Here is a 13,930-nt window from a genome sequence, read left to right as displayed (position 1 = left end):
GAAGAAATGGTTTAAAGCAGCTTCATCTTTAGACTAAGTGTAGCTGGTCAGTAGTCACCGATCTGACTGGTCAGAGGGACCGGTCTGTTCTATTGGCTGAGAGATAGTTCTGTAATAATTCAAAATAGTTCTGTGTGCTACTGTGTGTGTAGAACTTATTTATTCTCTTAAGTGACTTTGTATTAGTTTGATACGCATGTTATGTTGATGATTGTTTTGTGTGTGTGCTGACTGGACAAACCGGTCTGACTGGTCTAGCCCTTGACAGCGCACACACACTTATCTCTTGTTGAGTGTTGTTATATGTCATATACATCACGTAGTCTATTTGTTACACACACTTGATGCACCCCCCACATATTTTGAGATATAGGGGAAGCTCCCATGGTATTCATGTTTATGTGCATTTGGCATGTGAGGCTAAATTTTTGAAATTCCACTCAAAGCACATATTAAGGGGGAGCTCATGATATATCTGAGAATCTAAAAGCGCTTTATTGTTATATTTATAAGCTTTAATCGGGTTGTTATCAATCACCAAAAAGGGGGAGATTGAAAGTACATCTAGGCCCCTAAGTGGGTTTTGGTGAATTGAATGATAAAACGATTAAAGGACTAACTTATTTGCTTAAGATTGTGAGCAGGATTTTATTCTCATATTTATGATGTGATATTGTTTCACAAGTTAAATATGTATTATATGGCTCACAATAAAGAAAAGCAAGAGAGTATGTGATCCCGTGATGCAATTATATGATCAATGACAAGCAAGGGTGAAGTAAAACTTGGGGATATATTTTATGGTTGATCTATAAGTCTCCATATCATGTGATAGCTTGATTGATAAGTCAAGGGATCATTAAGAAAAGAATAGTGATATTAGCAAATGGATATTGCAAGAGTTCATGTGCATATGATAAAAAGATATGAGCTTATGTGTTACATATTGGTCTTGTTATTGGAAGTTTGCAATTCATAAGACATTCTTTATCAATCAAGAAAAAACATTTGAAGTGGATTTCAAATAGGATTTCATTGTTGGTGTCAAAACCAAAGCTAAACTCAAAGTGGCAAGAATAGGTGAAGAAATCAAGCAAGGTACTAGAGCGAGAGACTAAGCAAGCTTTGGTCAAGCGAGGGCTTGGACTATGTGCGTCTTGCTAAGGTGAAGTGGCTAGTATCCGGGGGATTTCGACGTATCATATCTAAGCCTTACCGAGGGAAGCAATGCAATGCATCTAATCTATTGTGATTGATAAAATGGAGTGACTTAAGGATTCAAGTATATCATATCATGAACGAGGGAAAATCTTAAGTCACTAGCTCAAGATGGATGTGCTCAAGATGATACATATGTTGAGAGCCCTCAAGTGACTATTGATCAAAGTATGGCATGGATGAAGATTTACAAGCTCAAGTGGATGATATAGTATTTATATTTATTCTTGAGTATAGGTATGATGTACTATTAAGAGGGATGCAAAATTAGCTAATTGACAACACCAAAAGTGCTCTTAGTTGACGTATGTGAGATTGGACTTGAGAAAACCCTTGAGTGAGCTAATTGACTCGGCTCAACTAACTTAAGTCGGTTCAGCCAGTAGGTGTCTCTGGAGGTTTTTGGAAGTAACTCAGCAAAACCGGTTTGAGGATTCAGGGCGCCAACGGCTAGTTTTTCAAACTAGACCAGTCTGTCAACCGATCTGACCGGTTTGAACAACTCTAACAGCTAGTTTCTGGTGTGTGGGGGTATTTATATCCCTTGGTCCCCTCCTTGAGGGGTTGCTGGTTACACACGCATTTGACATCACCTAGTGACCAGAAAAGCTCTCCCCAACCTCTCTTTGTGAGACTTGAGTGATTCTTGAGAAATCTTTGAGTTGGGTTGAGAGAGTGATCTTGTGTGAGCATTAGTGAACTGAAAAGAGAAATCCATAGCTTGAGCACTTGTGGTTTGCGTTAAGAAAGGTTTTGAAGCATTTGTTACTCTTGGAAGTGTGCCTCCTAGACGGCTAGGCGTCGCTGGCTAGCTCCTAAGGTGTGGTGAGCAGCAGCAAGTTTGTGAGGGCTGCGATCTTGCCTCCGTAAGGAAAAAGATCATCTAGTGGAGATGAGGAAAGTGGTTGAAAGAGACCCGGCTTGTTGGAAAGGAGTTGAAAGAGACTCGTATTCCAATAGACTCCTCAACGGAGAAGTAGGATTCATTGCGGTAAATCTAAACTTCGGATAAACAAATCCTCGTGTCTTCCTTTGGTTTGTCTCACTTGTTGATTTCTAGCAAATTACTTGCACTTCCGCTTCGATCTACTTGGGTGTGCTTGTGTTGTGTGCAAGGACTACTTTACCCTACCAGATATCATCTACAAAAGCCACTCTTAAAGTTCAGTTGGTGCTAGAAGTCAAGGAGGGACACGACCAGAACTTTGTGTGTGTTCTACCCTATACCTGTCTGACCGGTCAGAGCAACCGACCTGACCGGTTTGGCTCTGCTAAGTGGGTTGAAGTTTTATAAATTGGTCAACTCACCTATTCACCCCTCCCCCTCTAGGAGACATCTCGGTCCTTTCAGTAATGACATGTGTCGTGTTGTAGGAGTTTAGCTTCTGTCTAGTTAGTAGTATTGGATCATAGAGTCTGTAAGTATCAGCTAAGAAATGTGAAGCTTAGGAGTATTCGCTTATGTGGGATACTATGTTGCATTAGGGATATGCCCTTGTCTCAAACTATGTAATCAAATGCCACAACCTCAATGGCATGTTCGTCATGTTATAAATCCCTCTTTTCATGGCCCCTGCATGTTCTACATATGTTACTAAATCCAGGTTTATATGCAAATGAGTTCAACAAATGTTGCAGTACATTATTTTTTATTATTGTCATAGTGTACTATATATGTTGCAAACTCTGCTCAACCTATGTTGCATAACATTGTCGTGCCTTTTATTTTTTGCAACATGCGTTGCCAACATATGAAACACCACAAAAGTGCACATGCAACATCAACTGATAAAATCTTTCAGCACATCATGGTCGCTGGTGCCATATTACAAATGTTGCATTAAAACCCTCAACCAAATCATCTCCAACTCATGCATTTAGACCAAACCACATGTTGCAATCTCAAACATGGGCATAACAACAGAAGGGATAATTTAATTTTTTTCAGTATAAATAGTTAATCTATTGCAGTTGATCAAATGAAATGTTGTAGTACCTACAATTTCATGTTTCTCAAGCTCAACTCAATGGAAAAAAGAAAAATAATGAAAATCAGAGCTTCAGCTCCCTCGTGATCGCCTCCGCCTTGGCCATGTACACGCAAATCTGGACACTATGACCGTCTTCAAAGCAATATGAGTATGGTGGGATTTTGGTGGCTTCTTTCCTTTACCCTTCTTTTTCATTGCTTTCTCCTTAGCCTACAGCACTATCGACTTCAACCTTTCTACCTTCTCCTTTGGACGCCCCTTACGGTTTGTTCTTGGGGGATTCTTCACCATCACAGTGGGAGTTTGGGTCTGTTGACCTGTTGCAACATTGGACGCTTCACCAGCATGAACTTCATCTTGTTGCATTTCTAGTGAACCCCCTACTGCCCTGACCGTTTCTACCGATTGATCGATCTCAGCAGAAGCAATGGTACACTTTTCAGGACCCAAACAAGCTTCGGCTGCTAGTGATGTCATTTTTCTGCATAATGCATTGTACCTTAGCTTGTTTGTGGTTGGGACACCAAATTATGGTTCAGCCCCCGAGAGGCATTCCGGTATCCTTATTGTCACTTCCTTTGACCACCTTCTAAGTAGATACTTCTCTATAATTTTTTCGACATCTCCACTGGTGAAGACTTTTAGTATGTGTGGACACAAGAGGCCATCCCGATCAAACATGTTGCACGAGCATGTATACGACGTTGCATCTTTATCAATTGTGACCGTGCGGACTCTGGTTGAATTTGGGTGCACAATTTGAATGGACCAACCCTGGTCATCACCAGCCACTGCCCGTACCTTGAATCTTGTTGAATCACGCAACAGCTCCTGAAATTTACCAAAGGCTTCACCGGTGTAGAATCCAGCAGCTTGCTTCTCGAAAGCATACCTTCCCCATAGCTTGCTCCTTATTCTGTCTTTCAGCCCTGGTATCCATGATGTAATCATATTGTGTGACGAACTGCAACACTGAGTCCTAAGGGTGAACAACCTTCTTGAACAATGAATTCATGCTTTCTGACCTCCCTGTCGTGCCTGTGAAGGGGAAGAAGTACCTTCTTAAATTCCATCCCAACACATGGCACTACCAGCTGTGAGCATACAACATCTTCATCCTCATAGTAGACCTCCTCATCTAAACCAACCTCTACTTGCACATACTCAGTAGAGTTTGCTGACACGCTTCCAACAGGACCCAACCCCCCATGACCCTGCATAGCAAAGTTGCAGCTGGTGTTACAGAAACAAGCAAACTTGTTGTTCGAAACATAATTCAGATACTAGACATGTGCCTTAATTATTCCTAGCATGTTTTTCTCACCGCTGTTGCAGATCCTTGTTGCCCCGCAACATCATGTTGGCTGCCTCTGTTGTTGCTTGAGGTTGCTGCACTCTGGGGCTACAGATTGGAAGCACGCACCTATCGATTCCATGTTGCAAAAGGGTTATTCAAACGTTGCAAATGAGAGTATAAGATGTTTCGATCGTGCGAACATGAATTTTTCTTCAACTGTGTAAGGCCTAAGGATAAAAAAAAACCTTGAAAAATCATCAAAAAAACCTAACATCATGCACACCCATGAGGAACCAGAAGCTTAGAATCCAATTTTTTGAGCGGAAATCTAACCTGCCCTACGGAGCCAGACAATTTGTTCACGGTCGAAGCAACTACGCCCCCCACGGCTGCAACATGGCAAATTTGAACTCTTGATGTGTGTAACGCCCGCAAAATTCACCAACCAAAATCACTCGCTAAATATCACTTTCAAAATCTTTCACCGCTTGAGCTCTCTAAAATCCAGTCTTCCCAGCACCGAAGCCGACCGCCGTCCATCCGTGTTCCTCTTTTATCTCTCCGCGAGTCACACCTCATGCTGGACGGAAGACCACTACGCGTGCCCACGACCGTTCCCACAATCGCCGCCGTCTCTCCCTTTTTCTTCTCTTTTTTCCTTCCCCTTTTCCCTTCCTTTTTCTCCCTTTTTCTTATCTTCCTTATTTCCTTTCTTTTCTTTTCTCCCTTCCTCTTTCTTTTTTTTCTTTTTCTTTCTTCTCTCCTGGCCAAGCGCCAGTCTTCTTGTTTTTTTCTTTCTTTCTCTTTCCTGGCCATGCGGCCAGCGCCTGCCTTCTTCTTTTTCTTTTTCTTTTTCTTTTTTTCTCTCTCTCTCTCATTTTTTGCCGCACACATGCCCACCAGCAGTTGCTGTTGTTCCCCGGCTTCTTTATCTCTTATGCCAGACCCCTTGGGCCCACACCTGCCGCACTGCTTTCTTTTTTTTCTCCTGCGCGCAGCGCCTGGTGCTGACTCCTTGGCGCGCATGCCTGGTCCCTACGGGCCTACACCTGCACAGCACGCACACGCACCAGGGCCCCACGCCTGCCGCCTGTCCCCCACGCCTGGCCGCACAGCTGCCCCCGCGCTGGCCCTTGCCGCTCCCTCGCCCGCACCAGCGCCCACGCGCCCCACACTCTAGCGCCGTACGCCAATGCCTCGCCCAAGTCCTAGCGCCCTGGCCTTGCAACGCCACCATGACGCATGACGCATTGCTCGCCTGTACCACGCCGGTGCGCATCCCCGGCCACACGCACGCACGCAACACCGCTCGTGGCTTGTCATCGCGGTCACCGCGCGCCTCGACGCTGCCGCGCCGCGCCAACAACTCGCCACCAGCGCCCGACCATGCCGTCCACGCGCATCGCCGCTCAAGCACGCCACCGCGCCCCTGTTCGCCTTGCCGCGTGAGCCCGGCCCCACCACATCGCGCACGTGGAGCTCCACCTCACCTCCGGCGTATAAAAGGGCCTCCACTTCACTCTGCACTCCACCACCGAGCTTCCCGGCCAACTCACCCTCGCTCCCGTGCTTCCAATGCTGCTTCCTCCATCTCCTGCCCGCCGCCGTGGAGCCGCCTCCACGAGCTGCCTCAGCCCGAGGTAAGGAGAGGAATGGAACCCCTTCGGCCTCCGCTCCGTTTTCCCCCTCTTCCCAGCTGTTGTCGTGCCCCGACGTCGTCTCTCCCCAACCATGCCGCCCCCTCCTGTTTTTTTTCCCGTGCCTGGTTCCGTCTCGAGGAAGAAGAACGGGCAGCTCTGCCTTTTTTCCCCTCCATTTATTCCTTTTTGCATCCAGACACTCCCACCTCTCTCAAACTTTCTTTGCAAATCAGCCCCTCCACCTCGCTAAAAATAATTACAAACAAGTACCTGGTTCACGCAAATTGGTCCTAAGCCTTGTTTTTAACCCCTAAATACACTTTTTTCTCGTCATTTCATGCGCTAAACTTCCTCCAATTAATCCCAAATTTGACCACCAATATATTCCTGCCGACTCATCTCCAAACTCCTTGAAAATACTCATTCCTCCTAATTTCCGTTCATGTTCTTTGTTCAAGCTCAACGGGTAAAGCTTTATTTTTTCTTTTATTTATTGTGTGCCCAATTATATGTGCCGTAGATCGCGAAGTGCCCGAGGATGAGCCCAAGGAGGAGCTTGACAACCAGTACCGCGTGCCAGATCCCGAAGACCAGCACCGCGAGCAGGAACTCCCGGAAGGCTTTGAGGACGGCAAGTCCAATTTCACCCTTTGATGCATATTTATCCTAGTTTTTCAAACACAACCTATTGGCCTATTTTATAAATCTGCACATTGTTTTACTGCTGAAACACGGTTGGATAGCCACCCCTTGATTGTTATGATTATCCCTTGATTGTCTTATAATTATCTCTAAATATGATTTGCTCTGTTTGGATGATAATTACTACTAGAATGCTTAGGATCTTGTTACTCAATTCAATCATGACCACAATGTGTTTCGTTAAAGAATAAATGTGTGAGTCTTTTTAAAAGGGAAAATGGGTTTCCCGGAATGAAGGAAAGGAATGCTTAGATGAGATGGATGGGTGTTTCTTGTGTGAAATGCCAATAAGTTGGGCTCGTACCTTTGTGGTTGAGTAAGGTTAGGAGATATCCATCTTGTCACAAATTAAGGACCGAGTTGATGTGTCATCTTGCCTAACCCAACCATCGTGCAATCACTCGACCGTTGTATACGGCAACGGATTAGCATAAATCCCACTAGCTAGTCTGTTAGTCATTAGGAGAGCTGGTGAGCAACAGGAGACCATGGAGAAGGAGTAAGAATTGTGTGAACTTAGATCCTGGTTAAGACCTCATTGGTAGGTCATTAACCCCTTGGTTGCTTCCGTGTTGACTAGTCAGTTTTAGCTAAGGTGGGTAATGGCTTTGATAGGATCTCCACCGGCACTAAGGTGATCGTGTTGCGGTACCCTACTTGTGGAAAAAGTGTACAACCTCTGCAGAGTTAAAACCTATCCGGGTAGCCATGTCCACGGCATTGGACGAGTTACGGCTTGGTCACATAACTAGTGCTTGGAGATGGATAGTTTTCATGGCGTGTGTTGGATTTTGGAAGTGTCTGGCAGTTGTGCCGTGAGCTACTGCGAACGGGAAGTCCGATAGCATTAAAACTTGGATCCTTTGTGTAGGATCAACCCCACTTAATGACTCGGTTACTAAAAGAAGTGCTTTGCGAAGACTCTTTTGGAAAATGAACCCTTGCATATGTTGAAAATTTAGCTTTATTGCAACTAAACCTTAACCTTATCCTTGATTTATCCTGTGCATATTCTTGATTGTATCCCCCTCCGTGGATGGGGTTGGACTTCTTGAGTACTTTTTGTACTCACCCTTATTTTGTTGCTTCAGAGGAAGACCCGGACTTCATCGTCGAGGATCTCGAGTAGGAGGTCGCTTCCGCACCCAACGCTGCCTGTGGTATTGGCCTTTGCAGAATGCTTCCGCTGCCATGTAGTCCCGAGTGATGTCTCTTGACAGTAGCTTGGCTCGATGCTGTTGTTTATTTACTTACCATTTCGGTGTGGCTTTCGCACCCACTTCCTCGGGAGTTGTATGGTTTATCAACCATCTGTCGAATAAATGTGTTATCAGCCTCCTGAGACTGATATTTGTATCACATTTAATCTCTGCTTATGTAGGGACGCTTCAATGCGGAGCCCAAGCTCCTATGAACGCTGCTCAACCTAGCTGGGTGGGTGGTGAGGGGCATCATCACGGGATATGTAAGATTCCTTGCAACAATTGGGGGCGGGTGGTCGGCATGTGGTTGATCTGGAGGGGGGAATTCTATTCTCTAGAGGAGATGCAACATCTGCACTCCCTGGTGGCGGATCGAAGTTTTTGGGTCACCGCCTCGCCTGGAGCTCGCTCCTCCCCGAGCCGCGTGAAAAACACGTGAAAAGGTTTCTAACTCAGCTATGTTGCAAGCAACAGGGATGCAATGTTGCAGTGGGAAATTTCCCTGAGTTCATCCAATGGCTATGCTTGCACGAATCAAACGAGGTTGCGAACGAGCTAGGAAGCGCCAGCTCGAGGTAGGGGTACGCGGCCGGAGTCAGTGGTGGAGGGGGGGCACGGGGGGCCTGGCACCCCCTGACCCTCTGCGTCATCCACAGTGGCCCCTAGTGGCCTGGGCCTCTACAGCTCTGCCTGGCACCCCCTGGTAGCCTGGGCACCTATCACCCCCTAGCAGTCCTGCCCCTAGCCGGCCTCGGCCTGGCCCAATAAAAAATTAAGAAGCCTCTGAGACTCTGAACCCTGGACGCACAGCACGGTAGCAGTCGCCAAACGCCAGTCACCCCTCCGTTCCGCCGTTCATGACTTTGTGTCACTTCGTATTCCGCCGCCACCAGTCAAAAAGAGCAAATATGAACATCCACACATGAGCATGAGGTCATGAGGACAAGGTCAAGGATGAAGGATGATGGCATGATGGAGCCATGCGCAGCAGCGTCTCTGTGGACTGTGGCTCCTATCTTCATTTTTCCAGGCTATAGATCTTGGGGATTTTTTATTTATGTGTTTCATGATGCATCTACAGATCATTTTCTTTCCAATCCAATTGAATGTCTCAAAAGCGGATGGATTCTTGCTCCAAACTTTTCATCTATCGCTGGTGAGTTATGTTCTTGCTCCAAATTTTAGACAATATGAAGAAGAGAAAGACCATCAATAGCTTTTTTAAGCCGATGCAAGTGGAAGCTCCTAATCTGGAAGGGGAAACTCATAATGATCATGTACAAAATCCTAATAATCAGAGTAATGTTGCTACTACCGCTGAACCAATCGAAGTCGAGGTTGCTGAGCATCCACCAGTTGTTGCTACTAGATTTGAGAGAGACCCTGGTAAACGTGTTCAAATATTGGAACTACCAGCTGATCAACAAGATGAAGTTCGGAGATTTTATATTTCAGAGGGTCAATATCAACTTGTGTTGGCAGAGTACCCACTCAGTGAATTAGCTCATCGACGTCGATTTCAGAGTAACTGGTTCAAGCAATTTATAATAAAAGGGTTTCAGAACTGGAAGAAAGTTAATTGAGGAAATGAATGTCCTTTTCTAAAACACATGGGAGATGCCGGCTCACCCCATAATTATTCTATTCGGTGTTTTAATAATCTTAAGAACACAATGGCTCAAATTGATAATGTGCTTGTTAAGCAAAAAGAGATAATGGTTGCAAAAGGAAGACAAAGCCTTGTGACTACGATTGATTGCATTAGGTAATAAGATCAATTTCTCATATCTTTCTGCAGTATTTAAATTTAACTTGCTTTCTTTATATACTTATATGTGGTTGACATTCCAAGGTTGTCCCTTTAGAGGCTATGATGAATCTCCATATTCCTTAAACAGGGGTAATTTTCTTGAAATGGTCAAGCTTTTGGCTTCCTATAACACGGAGGTTAATGAGGTTGTGTTGGAAAATGCTCCCAAAAATGCAAAATACACTTCACCTGATGTCCAAAAGAAAATTCTAAGCATACTTGCTCGAAAAGTGTAGAAATCAATAAGAGAAGAAATTGGCAACGGCAAATTTTGCATAATGGTTGGTGAAGCTCGAGATGAGTCAAAAAAGAGCAAATGGTGATAGTCCTCCAATTTGTCAACAAGGAAGGCCTTATAAAGGAATGTTTTCTTGATCTGATCCATGCTAGTGATACTACAACTTTGACACTTAAAGAGTCAATTTGTGTTGTCCTCTCAGCTAATGGCCTAAGCACACAAGATATAAGAGGCCAAGGTTACGATGGGCCAGTAACATGAGAGGGGAGTGGAACGGATTGAAAGCTCTAATTCTCAATAAGTGCCCATATGCATATTATATTCATTGCATGGCTCATCAGCTTTAGTTGGCCCTTGTAGCAGCATCAAGGGAGGTACATGAGGTACACAATTTTTTTCAACATGCAAATTTCATCATAAATGTTGTTAGTGCTTCTCCTAAGCGCAATGAAGAGTTGCTAACAAAACAAGTAGAGGAAATTGCCCATGAAATTGAATTGGGAGAGCTTGATACAAGGTGAGGGGTAAATCAGATTTCCTCCCTACAAAGGCTAGGGGACACTATATGGAGTTCCCACTATAGGTCTATTCTAAAGAAGATGTTTGGTGCCACAGTTTCAGTCCTACGCAGCATTGCTAATGATCGTTCAGTTTCGAAGTATTCTCGGGGAGATGCTAGTGGTGCCTTACGAATCATTATCACATTTGATTTGTGTTTATTCTACTCCTAATGGAAAAGATTATGAAGATCACTATGTGTTGTGCCAGACACTCCAAAAGAAGAGCATTGATATCTTAAATGCGGTGGATTCTGTTTCTACCACAGAAGTGTTGCTTGGTGAGTTGCAAAATAATGGCTGGGAACCTCTTCTTGAGGAGGTCAAATTGTTTTGTGGAAAGTACGAGATTGATATTCCGGATCTGAGTAAGAAGTATGTTTTTCCCCAAATTATTTATTTTTTTGTAAAATTGTACTTGTTCATCAATCAATCCATATCTTCCCATTTGTAAGTATGTTGATGTGACTAAATCTTGAAACAAGAATAACAACACCACAGCCTTTTACCATTACAAAGTAGATGTGTTTAATGTTGCAATTGATCAACAACTAGTAGAGTTAGAAGATCGATTCAGTTCTCAAGCGACAGAGCTTTTGTCCTTTTGTGCTTCTATGGATTTTAGGCTGGACACATTCAGCATAGACAATATGTGGATTTTAGGCTGGACACATTCAGCATAGACAATATATGCACTCTGGTGGAAAAATATTATCCTACTAATTTTCCAAGTCAAGAAAGAGCTCAATTGGAGTGCCAGCTACCACATTTTCAAATTGATGTATGCAATAGTCCAGAACTAAAGGAATTATCAACACTTGCTGATATAACAAATGGATTATTTAAAACAGGAAAATATTCATCTTATCCTATGGTAGGCAGGTTATTAAGATTAGTATTAACTCTTCCAGTATCAACTGCAACCACCGAAAGATGCTTTTCAGCTATGAAACTTGCGAAGACACATCTCAGATGTACAATGGGAGATGGATTTCTGCAAGATTATTTGGTAATTTATATTGAGAAGAAATTGGCTGCATTAATTAGTACTAATGATATTATTACAGCGTACGATTTTGCTGCTAGTCGAAGAGCTAAATTTAAGTTGATAGATATGTAATTTGATTTTGGTTAAGACCTGTGAAACATGCTATTATTATATTATTATATGTGACTAAAATTAGCTCACATGACTATTAGTCGCATGTTTCTTTGTCCATTACCTCCTATCTCAAATCCTGGCCGGAGTGACAGAGAGGAGCGCGGATCAGGACTTCAGGAACCGTGCGGTGGCGCATAGCCACCGTCTCCAACCGTTCCCGGCCACGCGGGGGTTCCGACTTCCGACGATCAAGCGAGATGATGGGTTGGGTTTGAACGGAGATTTTCTTTGACGAGCCTATGCCCATCATTGTATAAGATTGGGCTAGTAGCAGGAGGTCTCATATGCAGACAGCAGCCTATGCCCATCATTTTGTTTTGTGTTCGTGGCATGGCGAAAGGGATTCGGCCCATGTGGCCTTTTACGTTTGCTAAAACAAAACAGGCCTAGAAATAGAGACATGGCTTTAAGTCATAACTGGGCCTGCTGGAATTAAACGGGTTTCGGCGGATTGGTCGGTCACTCACTGGGGGAAGAAAAGGCTTTCAAATTCCTCTCTATGTGCCACAGATCGTCCACAAGGTTTCGGCAAATATGTCTACGTGTTACCGACACGTCCAGTGCATTTTCGCATCAAAAGATCATACAGGGTATCTTTTGTGGGAGGCTCATATTGTTAATCCTTTTCTTCTAATCCATCTCATCATTATTTTGGCTGATATGCCAAGCGCTAAGACTTGTGATAATGGGCATGCTTTATGCAGAAGCAAAACAAATACTACTTTCCTACCTTAAATATTACTACCCATTTTTAATATACTCCCTCAATCCAGATTATTATTCGTTTTGACTTTTCTAGATATTATACCTAGAAAAGCCAAACTAAATAGTAGTTTGGAACGGTACGTTGTTTAGACAAGCAAATTAATTTATATTTTAACTAATTTATTTTTTCTAAGCATCACATATTTAAGAATGGAGTTAGTATACTATTTTTATCATAGTTATTAAAACCGGACTGGATCAGCGGTAAAAGACCGAACTAGAACCTCCAACGGCACGGTTCGCTTAAAAGACCATCTATGCATTCAGACCGGAAAAACCAGCCGAACCCATCGGTTTTATACGGAACCGACGAACCGGCCGGTTTTATCAGAACCGGACGGCTTTTGTCTTCCGTCGCCTGGGGTAAAGTTGACCAAGCCTCATTTAGCGGTTGTTTGGATCCTCGGGCTAAACTTTAGTCCCTATCACATCGAATGTTTAGATACTAGTTAGGAGTATTAAATATAGACTATTTACAAAACCTATGCACAGATGGAGGCTAAACGGCAAGACGAATCTATTAAGACTAATTAGTCCATGATTTGACAATGTGCTGCTATAATAACCATTTGTTAATGATGAATTAATTAGGTTTAATAGATTGGTCTCGCCGTTTAGCCTCCATCTGTATAATTAGTTTTATAATTAACTCATATTTAATCCTCTTATTTAGCCTCTGAATATTCGATGTAACACGGACTAAACTTTAGCTCAGGATCCAGGGGGTGTTTGGATACCCCACGCTAAAGTTTAGCACCTGTCACATCGGATGTTTGGATGCTAATTAGAAGTATTAAACATAGACTAATTACAAAACTAATTGCACAGATGGAGTCTAATTCGCGAGAAGAATCTATTAAGCCTAATTAGTCCATGATTTGATAATGTGGTGCTACTGTAACCATTGCTAATGATGGATTAATTGGCTTAATAGATTCATCTCGCGAATTAGCACGGGGTTCTGCAATTAGTTTTGGAATTAGTTTTATAATTAGCTCATATTTAATCCTCCTAATTAGCATCCGAACATCTGATGTAATACTGCTTAAATTTAGCACCTAGTATCAAGCTGAAGTTTAGCACCTAGTATCCATTTAGCTTTTCAGCGGTGACGGCGGTGGCACAGGTGCTGACGTGACTGGAGGCCGGGCATGGCAGGCCGGCGGCAGCTCCGGCGCTCCATGTCTACCTCCTGTCAGGTTCTCCATTCTGCTCCCGTGCTACAGTCTTTTTTTTTTTTGAGCGGCTGCAACGGCGACAAGCCTGCAACACCAGGTGCGGTGGCCGGTGGCAACGACGGAGGTGGCCCGGTGTTGGATTTGGGGGGGGGGGGGGGGGGGGGGGGGGG

The sequence above is a fragment of the Setaria italica genome, chromosome II, assembly GCF_000263155.2.
Source record: "Setaria italica strain Yugu1 chromosome II, Setaria_italica_v2.0, whole genome shotgun sequence".
Lineage (NCBI taxonomy): Eukaryota > Viridiplantae > Streptophyta > Magnoliopsida > Poales > Poaceae > Setaria > Setaria italica.
The sequence above is the reverse complement of the archived record's forward strand: the minus strand, read 5'-3'. Positions refer to the sequence as shown.